This window comes from Megalobrama amblycephala, linkage group LG17, assembly GCF_018812025.1.
Source record: "Megalobrama amblycephala isolate DHTTF-2021 linkage group LG17, ASM1881202v1, whole genome shotgun sequence".
In the NCBI taxonomy this organism is placed as follows: Eukaryota; Metazoa; Chordata; class Actinopteri; order Cypriniformes; family Xenocyprididae; genus Megalobrama; species Megalobrama amblycephala.
Genome location: NC_063060.1, coordinates 21,532,533 through 21,546,554, shown reverse-complemented (window position 1 = coordinate 21,546,554; position 14,022 = coordinate 21,532,533). Strand labels below are relative to the sequence as shown.

At 40.0% G+C, this 14,022-nt stretch overlaps 1 long non-coding RNA gene across 1 annotated transcript; it reads left to right on the top strand.

Annotated features, from left to right (window-relative positions):
• The first annotated feature begins 350 nt into the window (after positions 1-350).
• On the top strand, positions 351-11,488 carry LOC125251732. Its single transcript, XR_007181072.1, has 2 exons — positions 351-909; positions 11,322-11,488. It is a non-coding gene; the product is annotated as an uncharacterized LOC125251732 (long non-coding RNA).
• The last annotated feature ends 2,534 nt before the right edge of the window (positions 11,489-14,022 follow it).

Sequence of the window (14,022 nt, the reverse complement as noted above, 5' to 3'; positions counted from 1 at the left end):
AAGTGACATCAAGCCTGAGGTCAGGTCAGTGAACGTCAAGAGGTTAAGCTAATATTAAGTGATGAAGCCCACAACATAGACACAATATTGTGTTTTTACTCCAAAATAGTTCCAAACAGAGTCACAGCAGAACTTTTTTGTCTCTGCTGAACACAGTAGTGTTTTGTTCTTGAATGATTTTTTATTGAATCGCCTGAGTCAATGATTCAATGACCCATTCATAAAGATAGTATGTTCAGTTATTTCACTTTAATGGCAATGAAAATGACCTATTAATTGCCACTGAAGTGAAATTACTGAACCTAAAAATACAAGCTTGATAAAAATGTTCATTTTAGAAGAAAATTTCAGACGGCACTTAGAGGCTTTTGCATCTGAAGTCTTTAGTTTTAAAAATTATACAACTGGCCTCTGTATCCCTTTAATATGTAATAAATATGATTTATTTTGTTTTAGTCCTTTGATGCATTTGCTACACTCTCTCCTGATTTCCCCCACCTCCACACACTTCTCTTTGTTTGACAAGTTTGTGGGGTTATGCATACAAATAAAAGTGAAAGCCAGTGTGAATTTGTTAGACAGACAGTTGAGACTTGTGGCATATGGGGAAGCAGGCTGGACACAATCCAGAGGGCTAGAAGCTATACAGAGAAAAAGAGAGCAAAAGGGGAATGACTGGTGTGTGGAGTAAAAGAGACCGACAGAAAGGGAGAGAGATGGAGGCCCCAGGCAGCCTGCCCGGTCTTTGTTTACAACAAAAAACCATTGTTTGATGTGGCCGCAGAGCCTCTGCTTCAAACCAGGCTTCTTCTCCCACAGGATGTGCTGAGGGTAAGATGCCAGACAGAGACTGAGGACTGGAAAACCTGTAGGCCTACACCAAGGAAAATTCTCAGGACATTGGAATCTGTAAGTTCACTATTCGTTCCTTGTGTTGTAGCTGCCACCCCGGGACGACTCATCGCTGTGCTCCTAACTGTTGGAACAAAAGCTTGATTGTTGCCCAGCCAAACCTTACTTTAATGTTTTTTCTTTGTCCTTATTTAGAATGCAACCAACCGGATTAGTCTGATTTGCCAAATACAAAATGTTGCAGCACTGTGTTTTGGTTTGAGGGGCACAAAGAAAGTTGGGGGACTTAGGTTGTCAAAGGAATAAATATATGCCTAAAAAGACTCTAATGCTAATTTTTTGTTTCCTGAAAGTTTTAGTTTCCTTCAGGTGTGTCTGTAGGTGTGAGTGAGAGTGTGAATGTGTGTGTCTGTGTGTGTTAGCCCTGCGTTGGACTGGCCGTGGCCCAAGACAGGTGAGATAGGCTTCAGCATCCCTGAGACCCTACAGAGGAAAAGTGATTGAAAATGAATGCATGGACTGGGCAGAGGGACTACACATTAGTCACATTTGTGCAAAAGAATAAAGATCTGTGGCTATGAAATGTTCAAGAAAAATTCTTGGTCCCACTTTATATTAGGTGGCTTTAACTACTATTTACTTGCATCAAAAAATAAGTAATTGTGTTCATATTATATTGCAAAACACTTTTGCTGCTATTGAGGTGGGATACGGATAAGGTTAGGGACAGATTTAGTGGTATGGGTAGTTTTAAGGGTGGGTGAAGGTGTAAGGGATGTGTCAACAATGTAATTATAAATGTAATTACAGAAATTAATTACAGATAAAAACATATGTACACAATAAGTGCATTGTATCAAATTATTAATTTAAATGTAAGTACATATGATATAAAAAGGGACCAAATTCTCTTTTTCCATTTCATTTTTTTTTCTTTTAAAAACTTTCTCATAAACTCTATTTGAATTTCTGTATTTCTGTGTATATACATTCCACTTTTATGTAGACATTTTTGGGTTTTTTTCTTTACCCTTGTCCCAGACTTTCATTCTTAAAATATGAAAATCCAGATATTGATATTTATAAAAAAAAAAATAAATAAATAAATAAAAAACTGTGATAGAACTGTTGTAAAGTTTCCCAGACTGGTTTAAAATTAAATTTCTGGTAGTGATAAGGCATACTAATCTTATGACATCACCACAGCCATTAATCCACCATATTGCCTTTCTTAAAACATACTTTCATAAGGTAAGGATACCTTATGAAAGTATGTTTTAAGAAAGGACTAAGAACACAGTCAGGTCTGCCACTCCTTCCAGGGATAGACTGGGACTAAAAATTAGTTCAGGACCTGTAGCAGCCCATCTACTGTCAGGGTTTCCCTTTTCTGTTCATGTATGAGTTTGTTAATTGTTTCAGTGCTCCTTGTGTGCCTGCCTGTTTGTCTCCTTGGTTACTGATTAATCAGTGTCTTCAGTTCAGGTGTGTCTTGTTAATTTAGTCTCGTTAACTCCTCTGTTTGCTGTGTATTTAAGCCCTCAGTTTCTGTCTGTTCTTGGTCTAGCTTTGTTTAATGTTACATGTAGTTTGGTAATTTATTTTCCTGGTTATTTCCCCTGTTCGGATTACTCCATTAAAGATTCCTGAAGATAACTTCTTTGTTGTGTGATTAAATACTACAACCCACTGTGACATCTACTAGATCATTATAAATGACCTCTTATATGTCAAAAGATCAGGGAAATTTTGATCTCTCAATTCATAGCCCTTTTAAAAAACAATTTTATTAGGTTTAGCAGTCCTTGTTGATTTAGTAGTCCCCTGATTGTAAATGAATGTGCTCCAGGGACTTGAATCTATTGTTAATCATTGAACAGCTTTATGTGCAGACTAGCTACTGGTAGCCTAGTTTATAAATGCTGCAGATTTATATGGAGCAGTTCAAGGTTTATGATCAAAAATGTATCTTGTAATGAAACAATAGGAAGCACTTTTTTGTGATAACCCATTCATTAAAAAATGGTAATAATTTTAAATCACAAAATAAGAAAATGCAGCCAACTTGTGGTTTCTGCAATTAACCCTTTTTTAATATATGGTCTCCACAATTTTTAAGTATTCACAGTTACACCAGGACCACCACGGTAATTGTCGACCCTTACCCGTAAATCTACACTGCTTATTTCCTGTCCTCTTTATATGTCACAAATTGAACATTGCTGATAAAGTGAAGATTGAAGTAATGACTGAAAATAGAGATTTGCCATCAGAAAAGAAAAAAAGTTTAAAATATACTAATAGAGTACAGTTGTACAGCATTGGACAGTACAGAATCTTTTTTCAAAAAACAAATAAACAAAAATCATACTGATCCCAAACTTTTGTAAGTATCATTTAGGAGGTGTGATGGCGCTGAAGTCATTTTATTAAACCCGGGGAAAATACGCCATCTGATATTTTTTTGATATTTTTGCAATTTGCTGTTATACCACACATGTACAAGATGGCTGAAAATCATGATCTACTTGACTTACTGACATGTTCTGACTATTTGCCAAGACAGAGCGCATCTCGGTGTGAGGATGGAGACTTATGATCTTAGGTTCAGCTCCTGCAGAACGAGGTCGCTGTACTGCAGCGGTGTCTCTGTGACTCGCTGAACCTGCAAAAGAGTATGACTGACTGCATGTGTCCAGATGAAGGTATCGTTCTTGTTTGAGTCATGACCAACATCTTATCCTTTTAGCCGCTTCTACCCCATATGCTCGAGGACATGCTCCAGTGGGAGATTCAAGGTCAGTTTTTATCATGTGTGCCTGTGGTGGCTCAACCAGCATGGGCTGATTTGTCAGTTACTTCCAGGGTTTTGGCCTCTGTCCTCCATCAATTGCATCTTGAACTTCTAATATTTGACGTTGAAGGAAAGATGAGTCTGGGTGATTGGCTTCAGTCTGTCAACATATAAAGGACTTTACTAGACCTTACTGATTCCCAGATGTTACTTGAGCTCCCCTGTTTTCTGTCCAAGGAGCTGAAGAAGTTGTTTAATATCCTGAGCTCCCTTGTGATCCATTTAGGTTGTTTTTTTGCCATTCGATAATAAGGATTGCATTATGAGAGGTATCCTGGACTGGGTTCAGATGACAGCAAACCTTTGCCTAAATTTGTCATCCACATGCTGAGTGAATTTTGAAAATTGAGAATGCCTCCTCCGCTGGAGCAAATCGAGCTAATATTTAAGCATGCTGTGTAGAAATATCGAGTAGCGTTCTATGGTACTGCAGTAATGTATGTGATGGACCTTCTCTTGTATGCGCATGAGCTGCATGCAGTCTTGGGTCTGTGTGGTCATTATGCACCTCAAGCCCCGCAGTCAGTTCCTGTGGCAAAGGAAGTTCATTGTTTCAAGTGTTTGTCGCCAGGGTATACTTCACCCTAACTGTCCATCCTGTAGACTCCAGAATAGTCTAAATGTGCACTCAGGAGATTTGCCCAATCAGCAGGTTAAACAGACAATAGAGATGCTGAGATTGGAACACTCAAGTAGTGTCGCGTACAGTGGTTGCGAGCCCAGGTACCTCACTTAGGCCCAGGTCGGGAAATTTCAGAGGGGGGAAGATGTTTCCGAACGAGAATCTTTTTTCCCACGAGACAGTAATTGTGCCTCACTTACCTGCTCTTGGTCATATGGAAAACCTCACATCCTCATCTTACTGGAACACACCTTTCCATGTTTAGGTCAATTTTCATTAAGCCAGGTATTTGAAGCTACCCAGGATACGGGTGCTTCTGTTTTGGCCATGCGAACGGATATTTCAAAATTGTTTCGGGGGGGGACTTACAAAACAACAGCTTGGTCTGCGCATCCTTTACAGCTTGCAGATGGGGCAATGTGTTGTCCATCAGGTTTAGCTAGATTACAGTTTGGTTTCATGGGCCAACTCTCCTACCATCATTTTGCAGTCATCCAAAATCTTTCAATGCTGTTCGTCTTAGGCATGGGTTTTATGATAAGATCTTCTGTCATGATTTGGGTTGTTCTGGGAGCTGTTCTGGGTGATGTGCCAGGAGGTGACTTAATAATGCCAAGTCACAGTGTGCTTGGCTTAAAGTCCAGTTCTTTTAGTTTGGCCACAACAGTTGACGAGGCTACACTAAGTGATGGCAAAAAATTAAACTTGCTAAGTTGTTGAGATCTTTAGCTGATTTATTCGACGGACATCTAGGCCATACATCCTTGGCTGAGCTCAAAATTGACACAGGACTGGCCAGACCTATCATCTTGCTTCATACAGTACTTGCTTCCTACCGTAAAGTTGATTCAGTGGCAAATCGACATTGGTGGAGGCCATTACTGAACCAGCGTTGTGGCCGTGGCCCATGCCAATTTTCATCGTTCCAAAGAATTCCAGTGAAAAGTGAAAGACTCTTAACCACTCCCAGAATAGACCCTTTTTTTTTAGCTAGAGGAAATTTTGCGCTACAATTGATCTAGCCAGGGCTTATTGGCAGGTGGCCATGAAGGAATCATCAAGGCCAAAGACAGCTTTCATTTCTCACCGTGGGTTGTATTAGTTCCATGTTCTACCTTTCGGCCTGTGCAATGCCCCAGACACTTTTCAAAGGCTCATGAACACTGTGCTGATGGGCCTTACATACGAGTCATGCACAGTGTATCTGGACAATATTGTAGTCACCTCGCCCACGTTTGAGCAACACCTGATAGACCTAGAGGAGGTCGTGGCAAGGCTCAAGTCTTCTGGTCTGTCGATCAAGTTGGAGAAGTGTCAGATCTAGAGGAAGGAACTTACCTTCTTGGGTTATTGAGTCACCAAAGATGGTATCCTAATGAACGAGGAGAAGGTGAAGGCAGTGGTTTATTTTGTTACTCCAGTAAACGCAAGGCAGGTGAGACAGTTCTTGGGTCTGAGGAGTTACTACCAACGATTAATTCACGAATATGCACAACATGCTGAACCTCTTTTCGCACTTACAAGAACCAACATTCCAAGACTGTCAAAATGCTATGTATTTCCTCAAAAGTAAACTGACAGCTGCACCTATCTTGAGGTTTCCGCAGTTTTCACTTCTATTCTTCATTCAAATAGATGTGTGTGATGTTGGTCTGGGTGGTGTTTTGATAGTGACATGTGAAGGCCAAATATGGTAACCCATACTCCATTAGGCCACAACTGGCCACAACTGCCTAATGCAGAGGGAAGCAGAGGGATGAAGAAGGTAGATGGCCTATGCCAGCCATGCTTTGCACAAGTCTGAATGGCCATACTCTATCCCCAAGAAGGAGTGCCGAGCGGTAATTTAGGCACTTGAGTATTAGACCATACACTGAGGGACTGCACGTCACAGTTTTTTCTGACCACAACAGTCTGAAGTGGTTGATATCATGACCAAACCCCACTGGAAGGTTGGCTCAGTGGTCACTTCAGTTGACGAAATTTGATTTTGAGGTTATCCATAAACCCGGAGCATCCAATAGCATTCCTGACAGTTTTCCAGGATCCCATTACCTGCCTGTGGTCAGCTGCTAAGTTGTCTTTGGAGGAGTGATGCCACTGGTTAGAGGGGGCTGCAGAACCCTTCTTGGTCTGGACATTTCACAAAAATCTTGAGTATATCCATTCAGCCAAGAGATTAAATTCTCGACAGGCTCACTGGGCATTGTTCTTTGGGTGCTTCAGATCTATTTTATCTTATCATGCAGGATCCAAAAATGTCAAGCCAGATGCCCTGTCCTGCCAGTTTGCTGGCGAAGACAACAGCCTCACCCCTGAACCTATTATACATCCTTAACATGTGATGGCGGCTGTCATTTGGGACATGGAGACACAGGTCTGAGAGGCCCTTCGGGTGGCTGAGGTGCCTGAGGAATGCCCAGAGAACCTTTTGTTTGAACCTAAAATAATCCATTCCTTTGTCCTTCAGTCAGGCCACTCATCTAAGCTTGCTTGCCACCTATTAGCGGCATCTATTTGAAACCTTTTTTGTCCTTCTATGGCTGGGGAGGTCTGTCAGTTTGTGGCTGCTGGGGAGGTCTGTACCCAGAGCAAATCTTCCAACAAGCCTCCTGCTGATCTGCTCCAACCCCTCCCTATCCCCTCCCATCCTTGGTCCCATATTCCCATCTAGTGGCAATTCGGTTATCCTGACTGTGGTGGATCATTTTCCAAAGGCAGTCCAGCACCCCTCTGCTAAGGAGACGGCACTGGTGGTGGTAGACCATGTCTTTTGTATCCATGGTCTTCTGGTGAATGTGGTCTCTGACAGGGGGCCCCAGTTAATCTTAAAATTCTAGAGGAAATTTCTGCTGACAGATTGGCACTTCTGGAGGAACGAGCTGACCTGACAGACTTTGTGGCTGGAGACAGAGCCAGGGGATCCTCTTGCCAAGGTGGCAGATCCCCGCAACAGAGTGGAGTCAGAGGAGGAGTCAAGTGACTGAAGGGAACCAGCGAAGACGGGGATGAAGAACTGGATGTCTTAGGAAGAGGAGGTGGGAGAGGGAGACTGGGTGGAATCACTGGAGATGCAGGAGACATGGAACTGGGTGGGACCAGCAGAAACGCAGGAGAGATGGAGCTGGGCGGGACCAGCGGAGATGAAGGAAAGGACACCTTCAAGCCCATCTGCACTGCTGTCATGGTCGTCTGCTCCGCCGTGGGGGTCTTCAATCCTATCTGCTCTGCCGTGGTGGTTGTCTGCTCCAACATGGGGGTCTTGAAGCCCATCTACAATGCCTGTGCTGCCCTGGCCACCTGCTCAGCCTGCTCCACCCTGACCTCCTTCTCTGCCTCAGTCTCCAAGCCCTCTTCCATTACATGAACCTGGACCTCTATCCCAACCCCTGGTTCTGCCTCCACTCCACCACCCTCCTGGTCCTCTTGTTTTTAGGAGTGTCTGGAATCCACTCCTTAAGTGGGGGGCTATGTCACATTCACCAGCTGGAGTGTCCTTAAACTCTACCAGAGGGCACTCCTCCCAAGCCCTTTACTATTGCATCACAAACTACATTTCCCATAAACCTTTGCCTGGACTCAGTATTGTGATTACATCCACCTGTGCATCATTATCTTGTTAACCCGGTCTATATAAGCTGTGTGTCTTTCAGTCAGTTTTGTCAGTTGTTGTCTTCGTGAGGATGTAGCATGTGTTTTTCCCTTTGTTTCCGGATTTCTTGTTCATGTTTGGATTATCTCGTTTTATTAAATTTCTCCTTGCGTTTGGACCCAACCTCTCCTTTTTCCTGCTTAATATGTTACAGCCTGTGTGGCAAGTATTTGCTGAGTTTCGGTTCATTCGGTTCACAGAGACTGAGATGGCAGAAAGCACACCCATTTTGTTTTCTTTATTTACAAAAAGTTTTGTCATGATTGTGAGTTTACACAAATAAAAATAAACATTTACTGTTTCAACTGATGTATTACTCGTTTTTGTATGACAAAAATTGACGGAATATTTTAAATTCTTTTCGCCGTCATCAGGAAAAAATGTAAGTGATCACACCAGCACCACAGCTGACTCTAGGGGGTTGATATTGAATAGACCAGTACACAAATTAAGGGATATATTCGAGGAGATATAGCATCCACTTTTGTTGAAAAAAAAAAAGCATCCTCTCTCTATAAAAACACCCCTGACCATCTTCTTTAGATTCATATACTGTCATGTACATTATGCAAAACTTACCATGCAAATGAAAAATTAAAATTCTCTACATTTAATAAATTATAAATAAACAGTGATTGTCCAACTGGATATCAGTATTACAACAAGCTGTGTACCAGGTCACACAAGTCACACAGATTTGCGCTCTTCAAAAACGGCCATAAGAAAGGTGCACATATTTTGACAATCAGTAAAATGAAGACAGAAGAGAACAGAAGGTAAATTTAGTGTTTCAGGATATTCTTCTGAACATTAGAAAGAATAACGTACTCAGTTATGAACGTAACCTCAGTTCCCTGAGATATGGAACGAGTACTGCGTATGGGGAAAAGCTCCTGTTTTCCTTTGTGCTGAAGCCTTTTTCAATAGCGCAGTGTAACTGCACGTCTATTGGTTCAATCATGAAAACCTTTTGAACCAATGACGGTGTGGTAAAGCTGTGCGAACCATAGGATTTCAGGTCATTTGACTGAAGCGACGACACTGAAGCCACAGCCTCGTGGCACAGCATAGAACGCAGTACTCGTTCTGTATCTCAGGGAACCGAAGTTACGTTCATAACCGAGTACGTTCCATTTCGATAATTCACTCATACTGCGTATGGGGAACGAATTCAACAGCGCCGTGCCACGGCAGGGAACAATTGTACATATCTTGGGTGCCTAGGGGCCCAGTGGATAAGTGAGAGGGCCAAGGGCCATCAAACCCTAGTTACACTGGTAGAGGGAGACACTCCCTAACAGTGGCATGATGACGGAGCTCGAAGACCGACCACTTCTGGGAATAGAGGCGTCTTGTAGACGGAGCTCTAGCCTGAGAAATGGTGTGCAAACACGTCCCTGGGGAGGCTCAAAGGCTCCCATCGAGGGAGCACAGGTGCAGAGCCCACAATTCTGGCTGAGGATGCCAGATTGTCCTGTTTGCCTGAGAGAGGAGGTCCCGTTTCAGGGGGATCATCCATGGGGCTTCCGTGGAAAGCCTGAACAGCTCCGAGGACCAGACTTGGCTCCTCCAGAGTGGGGCCACCAGCAGGACTCTGTGTTTGTCTTCCCATGATTCGCCTGATGACCTGGGGGATCAGTGCGATCAGGGGAAAAGCGTAAAGGAGGAGGCTGGGCCAGTCGTGGGCCAGCGCATCCAAGTCCTTTGAAAAATAAGTTGGGCAGTGAGAGTTGTCTTCTGAGGCGAAGAGGTCGACCTCTGCCTTCCCGAAGATCTCCCAGATCCTGTGAACCGTCTGGGGGTGTAGCATCCACTCTTCCAAGGGGACATTGCTCCGAGATAGCATATCTGCTCCCAGGTTCGTTCTGCCAGGTATATGCATCGCCTTGAGCGACCACAGCCTGGGTGCTGCCCAGACTTTGCCCCATCCTCTTTCTTCCCTTTAGATCAGGAAGACTTTGGAGGCATCGGGTCCAGCACTATTCTTGGCCGGGGGCCCTGGCGTCTCGGGAGCGTGGCGCGTTTAGCCGTCATTGGTTCAAAAAGTTTTCATGATTGAACTAATGGACGTGCAGTTACACTGCGCTATTGAAAAAGGCTTCAGCACGGATGGAAAAATGAGCTTTTCCCCATATGCAGTACGAGTGAAGTATCGAAAGGGAACAGACATAAAGTACATTGATTCATTGATAGATCAATGTCAAGGTTACATTAAATTATGCTAGGTAAATGTAGGCTAAGTGTGTTTATTTATTTTATTTTTTAAAAATATCAGATTTTAGTTTAACTTGAGCTACTGAGGGACTGAGAGACGACAATTCTGAGGGAGAAAGAAGACTGTTCCTTTCAGAAATTAACACCATATCTTTACCATTATATGGTAAAGTATTTACCTTTCACGTGAGAGCTTTGCAGCACTGAAAAGTCTCACCTTTAGAGTTATTTCTATTAAAAACTCTGTTTAAAACGAGCTTGGTGATAATGAGTACATTATAAACCCTTGATAGAGTGAGAGTGAACATAAAGTGTTAATCTGTTGCTCATTAAGACTACATTATCAGAAGAAGAATTCCTATGTATCCTTTTTATTTATTCTCCTCATAGTAATAAGTATAATAGTATAATCTAGTAATAGTCTCTAATCAATTAATCACACAGAATAATGTAGAATAAAGTCAATCAATAGGGAAAAGAATGTAGTATTTTGTTTTGATTGATTATTTTTAGTCTTCAATCCTTCTCTTTTAAATTGTCAATGAAATAACAAGTGAATTGAATAATAAAACCCAAAATAACAAAAGGGTATAAAAATTCAAAACCCAAATCAAGGTTCAGATTCAGAATAAAAATAAACAAAACAGTAAAATAATAATAAATTTCACACACAATTTCAAAATCAGTGTCTCAGTTTTGAAATCAGTTCTTCAAAGACATTCAGAGAATTATTTTAAAATCTGTTTCACAATGAGCTTCAGTTTTTGCATTCAACTCAGTCTAAATGTCCAGTTGAGTTTAAGTTCAGTTTCTCAATTTCAAGTTCAAGAGTATAAAGCAATGTTCATCAAAAAGTGGAAGAAAAAAAATTAAATCCAGGAGAGAGAAAAAACAATGTTTTATCCACTGAAGATCCAGGTAGAAAAAACTCGGGAAAAATAAAAAAAAATCAAAGCAAAAATAGTTTGATCCTGCCAGTTCGGCAGACTTCACGCTCTTTTGTTTGATCCTACCAGTTCAGCAGACTTCACGCTCTTTTGTTTGATCCTACCAGTTCGGCAGACTTCACGCTCTTTTGTTTGATCCTACCAGTTCGGCAGACTTCACGCTCTTTTCTCTGTTTCCAGGTACGAGAGGATGGAATGGCTCACCAGTCCCAACCGGAATACGAATATTCAGCAAGGACAGGATTCAGGAACACAATTCTCACAAAGAAAAAAAAACCCAGCCTTGTAACAACAAAGCCAAAATGAAACATTAATGTCATTGTCCAAATAAATCATTTCAAATTAAATCAAACTCTCTGTATAAATCATTTGCACATACATGAGAACATACATGCTAATTCACCATGTGCTCAATCCAACACTAGGGCCTATGCACAGTGTTAGCAAACTAGCACCGCATGGCGCGCATTTCATTTTATAAACCTTTAAACACGACTATATACAATCATATATCATATTGATACACTTTTAAAGCATTTTTGAAAACTTTTACATCACTTATTACTAGTGATGGCCGATTTCGAAACACTGCTTCATGAAGCTCCGAAGCTTCATGAATCTTTTGTTTCGAATCATTGATTCGGAGCGTGTATCAAACTGCTAAAGTCACGTGATTTTAGTAAATGAGGCTTCGTTACATCATTACTGTTTCGAAACATTTCAAAACAGTTTGAAATTTCAATGGTTCACCAGTAGAGGGCGATGATAAAGTGAGCCCATGAATCAAGCAGATTCACTGAGAACTATTGAACAAGTGTCTAGGACTTTACCCTATGGTTTTACTTGGTTTTACTTACTTTTATCTCCGATCAGTTTTATACATTTGAAGATGCTTTGATTATACATTAGAATAATTAAAATTAATAATGGTAGTTATTAATCTCTTATTGGCCTGTTTAGCTTGAGCCATGGAACAGAGAAACACGCATTGAAAATTGATAAAAGAACACATATTATACTACAGACACTCTATATTTAATCTTATTAGATGATTAGTTAATTCCATTTAATTGATTTTACTTTAAATAAAACTTTTGTTAAATACATTTGTTAAAGGGTATTTTTAATGCATGTTTGGCCTGAGTTTTTTTGCATTTGCACTGTTCTGACCACTAGGGTTCACCGTGGAGACGAGTGTCAGATTGTTTCGAAGCCTCGAATCATTACGGCACATTTGATTCAGCTGCTTCAGTGTTTCATGAAGCCTCGATCTGCCCATCACTACTTATTACCCGTTAAAATTCCTTTTTCACATTACAATTCACAGTATTTGCAATCAAAATAACTAAATACACTTCTTATAACAAAGTTTGTACTCACCAAGGAGAAGTATAAATCAGAAAACAAAAATAAAGTTGTTTCTCCCCGGAAAAGATGTATATTATATCTTATTGCGTCAGTCTCGTCATGTCCGGTTCAAACGTCGTCACACAATATTATTCTCAAACAGTCGAATTTCTAAAAGTTATATAATCACAGATATAAATTCAACTTGTTAATAATCTATCGCTGGATTATTAAACAAAGGATTCTAATCACAATTTGTGCAACTGCGTCTTCTCTCGTTCTGCCTGCTTGTCCGCTAACTTTCGGCAAGGGGCGGAACTAACTTTTCACCTCACCAATGAGCAATCGGCTCAAGAGCATTTCTAAATTTAATTTGTAAAGCAATTTTACTGCATTTTTCTTCTTTCTTTTTCTTTATATTTATATATGTTATAACAATAATAGTTATATAAAATTGTCAATAAATGCTAGTGACCTAGATTAATGACCTGGTTACACTATGATCAGGATGAAATGGGAGAGGAACCAGGAACCAACATATATAATATACATTTATAATATTGTGAAAATATTGGAAAATAATGTGTTTTGTTTTAATAGCTAAAAATTAAATTTATAAAACTTACAAAAAATGTTATAATAATTAGACAGATTTTGTAATCTTTGTGTAAGGGTAGCTATATAATTTATAATAGCTAAAACAACTTTTTGACCACTGGGCGGGCCTATGTATAAAATACATCCTAATCCTGGCTACTATGCCCGATGTTACAGTGTTTAATGACAATGCTTTTAATCCATTTCATAAATAGCCTGGAACAGATAAATTGAAAGAGGAAAAGAAAACAAAAAATGAAGTAGGGGAAACGGATATGGGCGACACCAAATCAAAGAAAGAAAGAAAGAAAGAAAGGTCTATTCAATAGGTCAATAAAAGTCAATAAATTATGCCTTAAAATTAAAATAACGTATTACTTGCTCTTTGAATTTCATGCTCATCATTTGCTAAAAGAAATATTGCACTTTAAAAAAAAAAACTTATAATATAGACCATTAAAAGAAATGTACCTAAATATACATTTTTTTTTTGTTCTTCCCATTTAACTTTTGTTTTCTTTTAGTTGAAAACTATTTTTAATATTTTCTTTCTTAATTCTTCGTTCAAACCCATTCATATTTACTTTAACCTCACCTTTTCTCTAGTATATTTCTTTACGCATGTATGTTTCTTCTACATTAATGTTTATATTTTTATATATCACGCCAACAATTTTGGTAAGATAAAGTTTGTAGCTTTCACAAAATTGCACCTTAAAAAGAGGATTGTTTCTTTCAGTGTAGTGAGAGTTCACCATTGTTATCTTTCAAACAAGCTTGACAGAAGATTTGACACTAATCTCAGTAAATTGGATATAGTATTTTTTGACATCCTTGCTGTGGTTATTTGGTTTAGTAACTTGCTTACATTATGCTACATATTTTGTTTTTGTTTTTACTTGTCTAAGTAGTGCTAGCCGGGCGTGTTGTGTTTTGT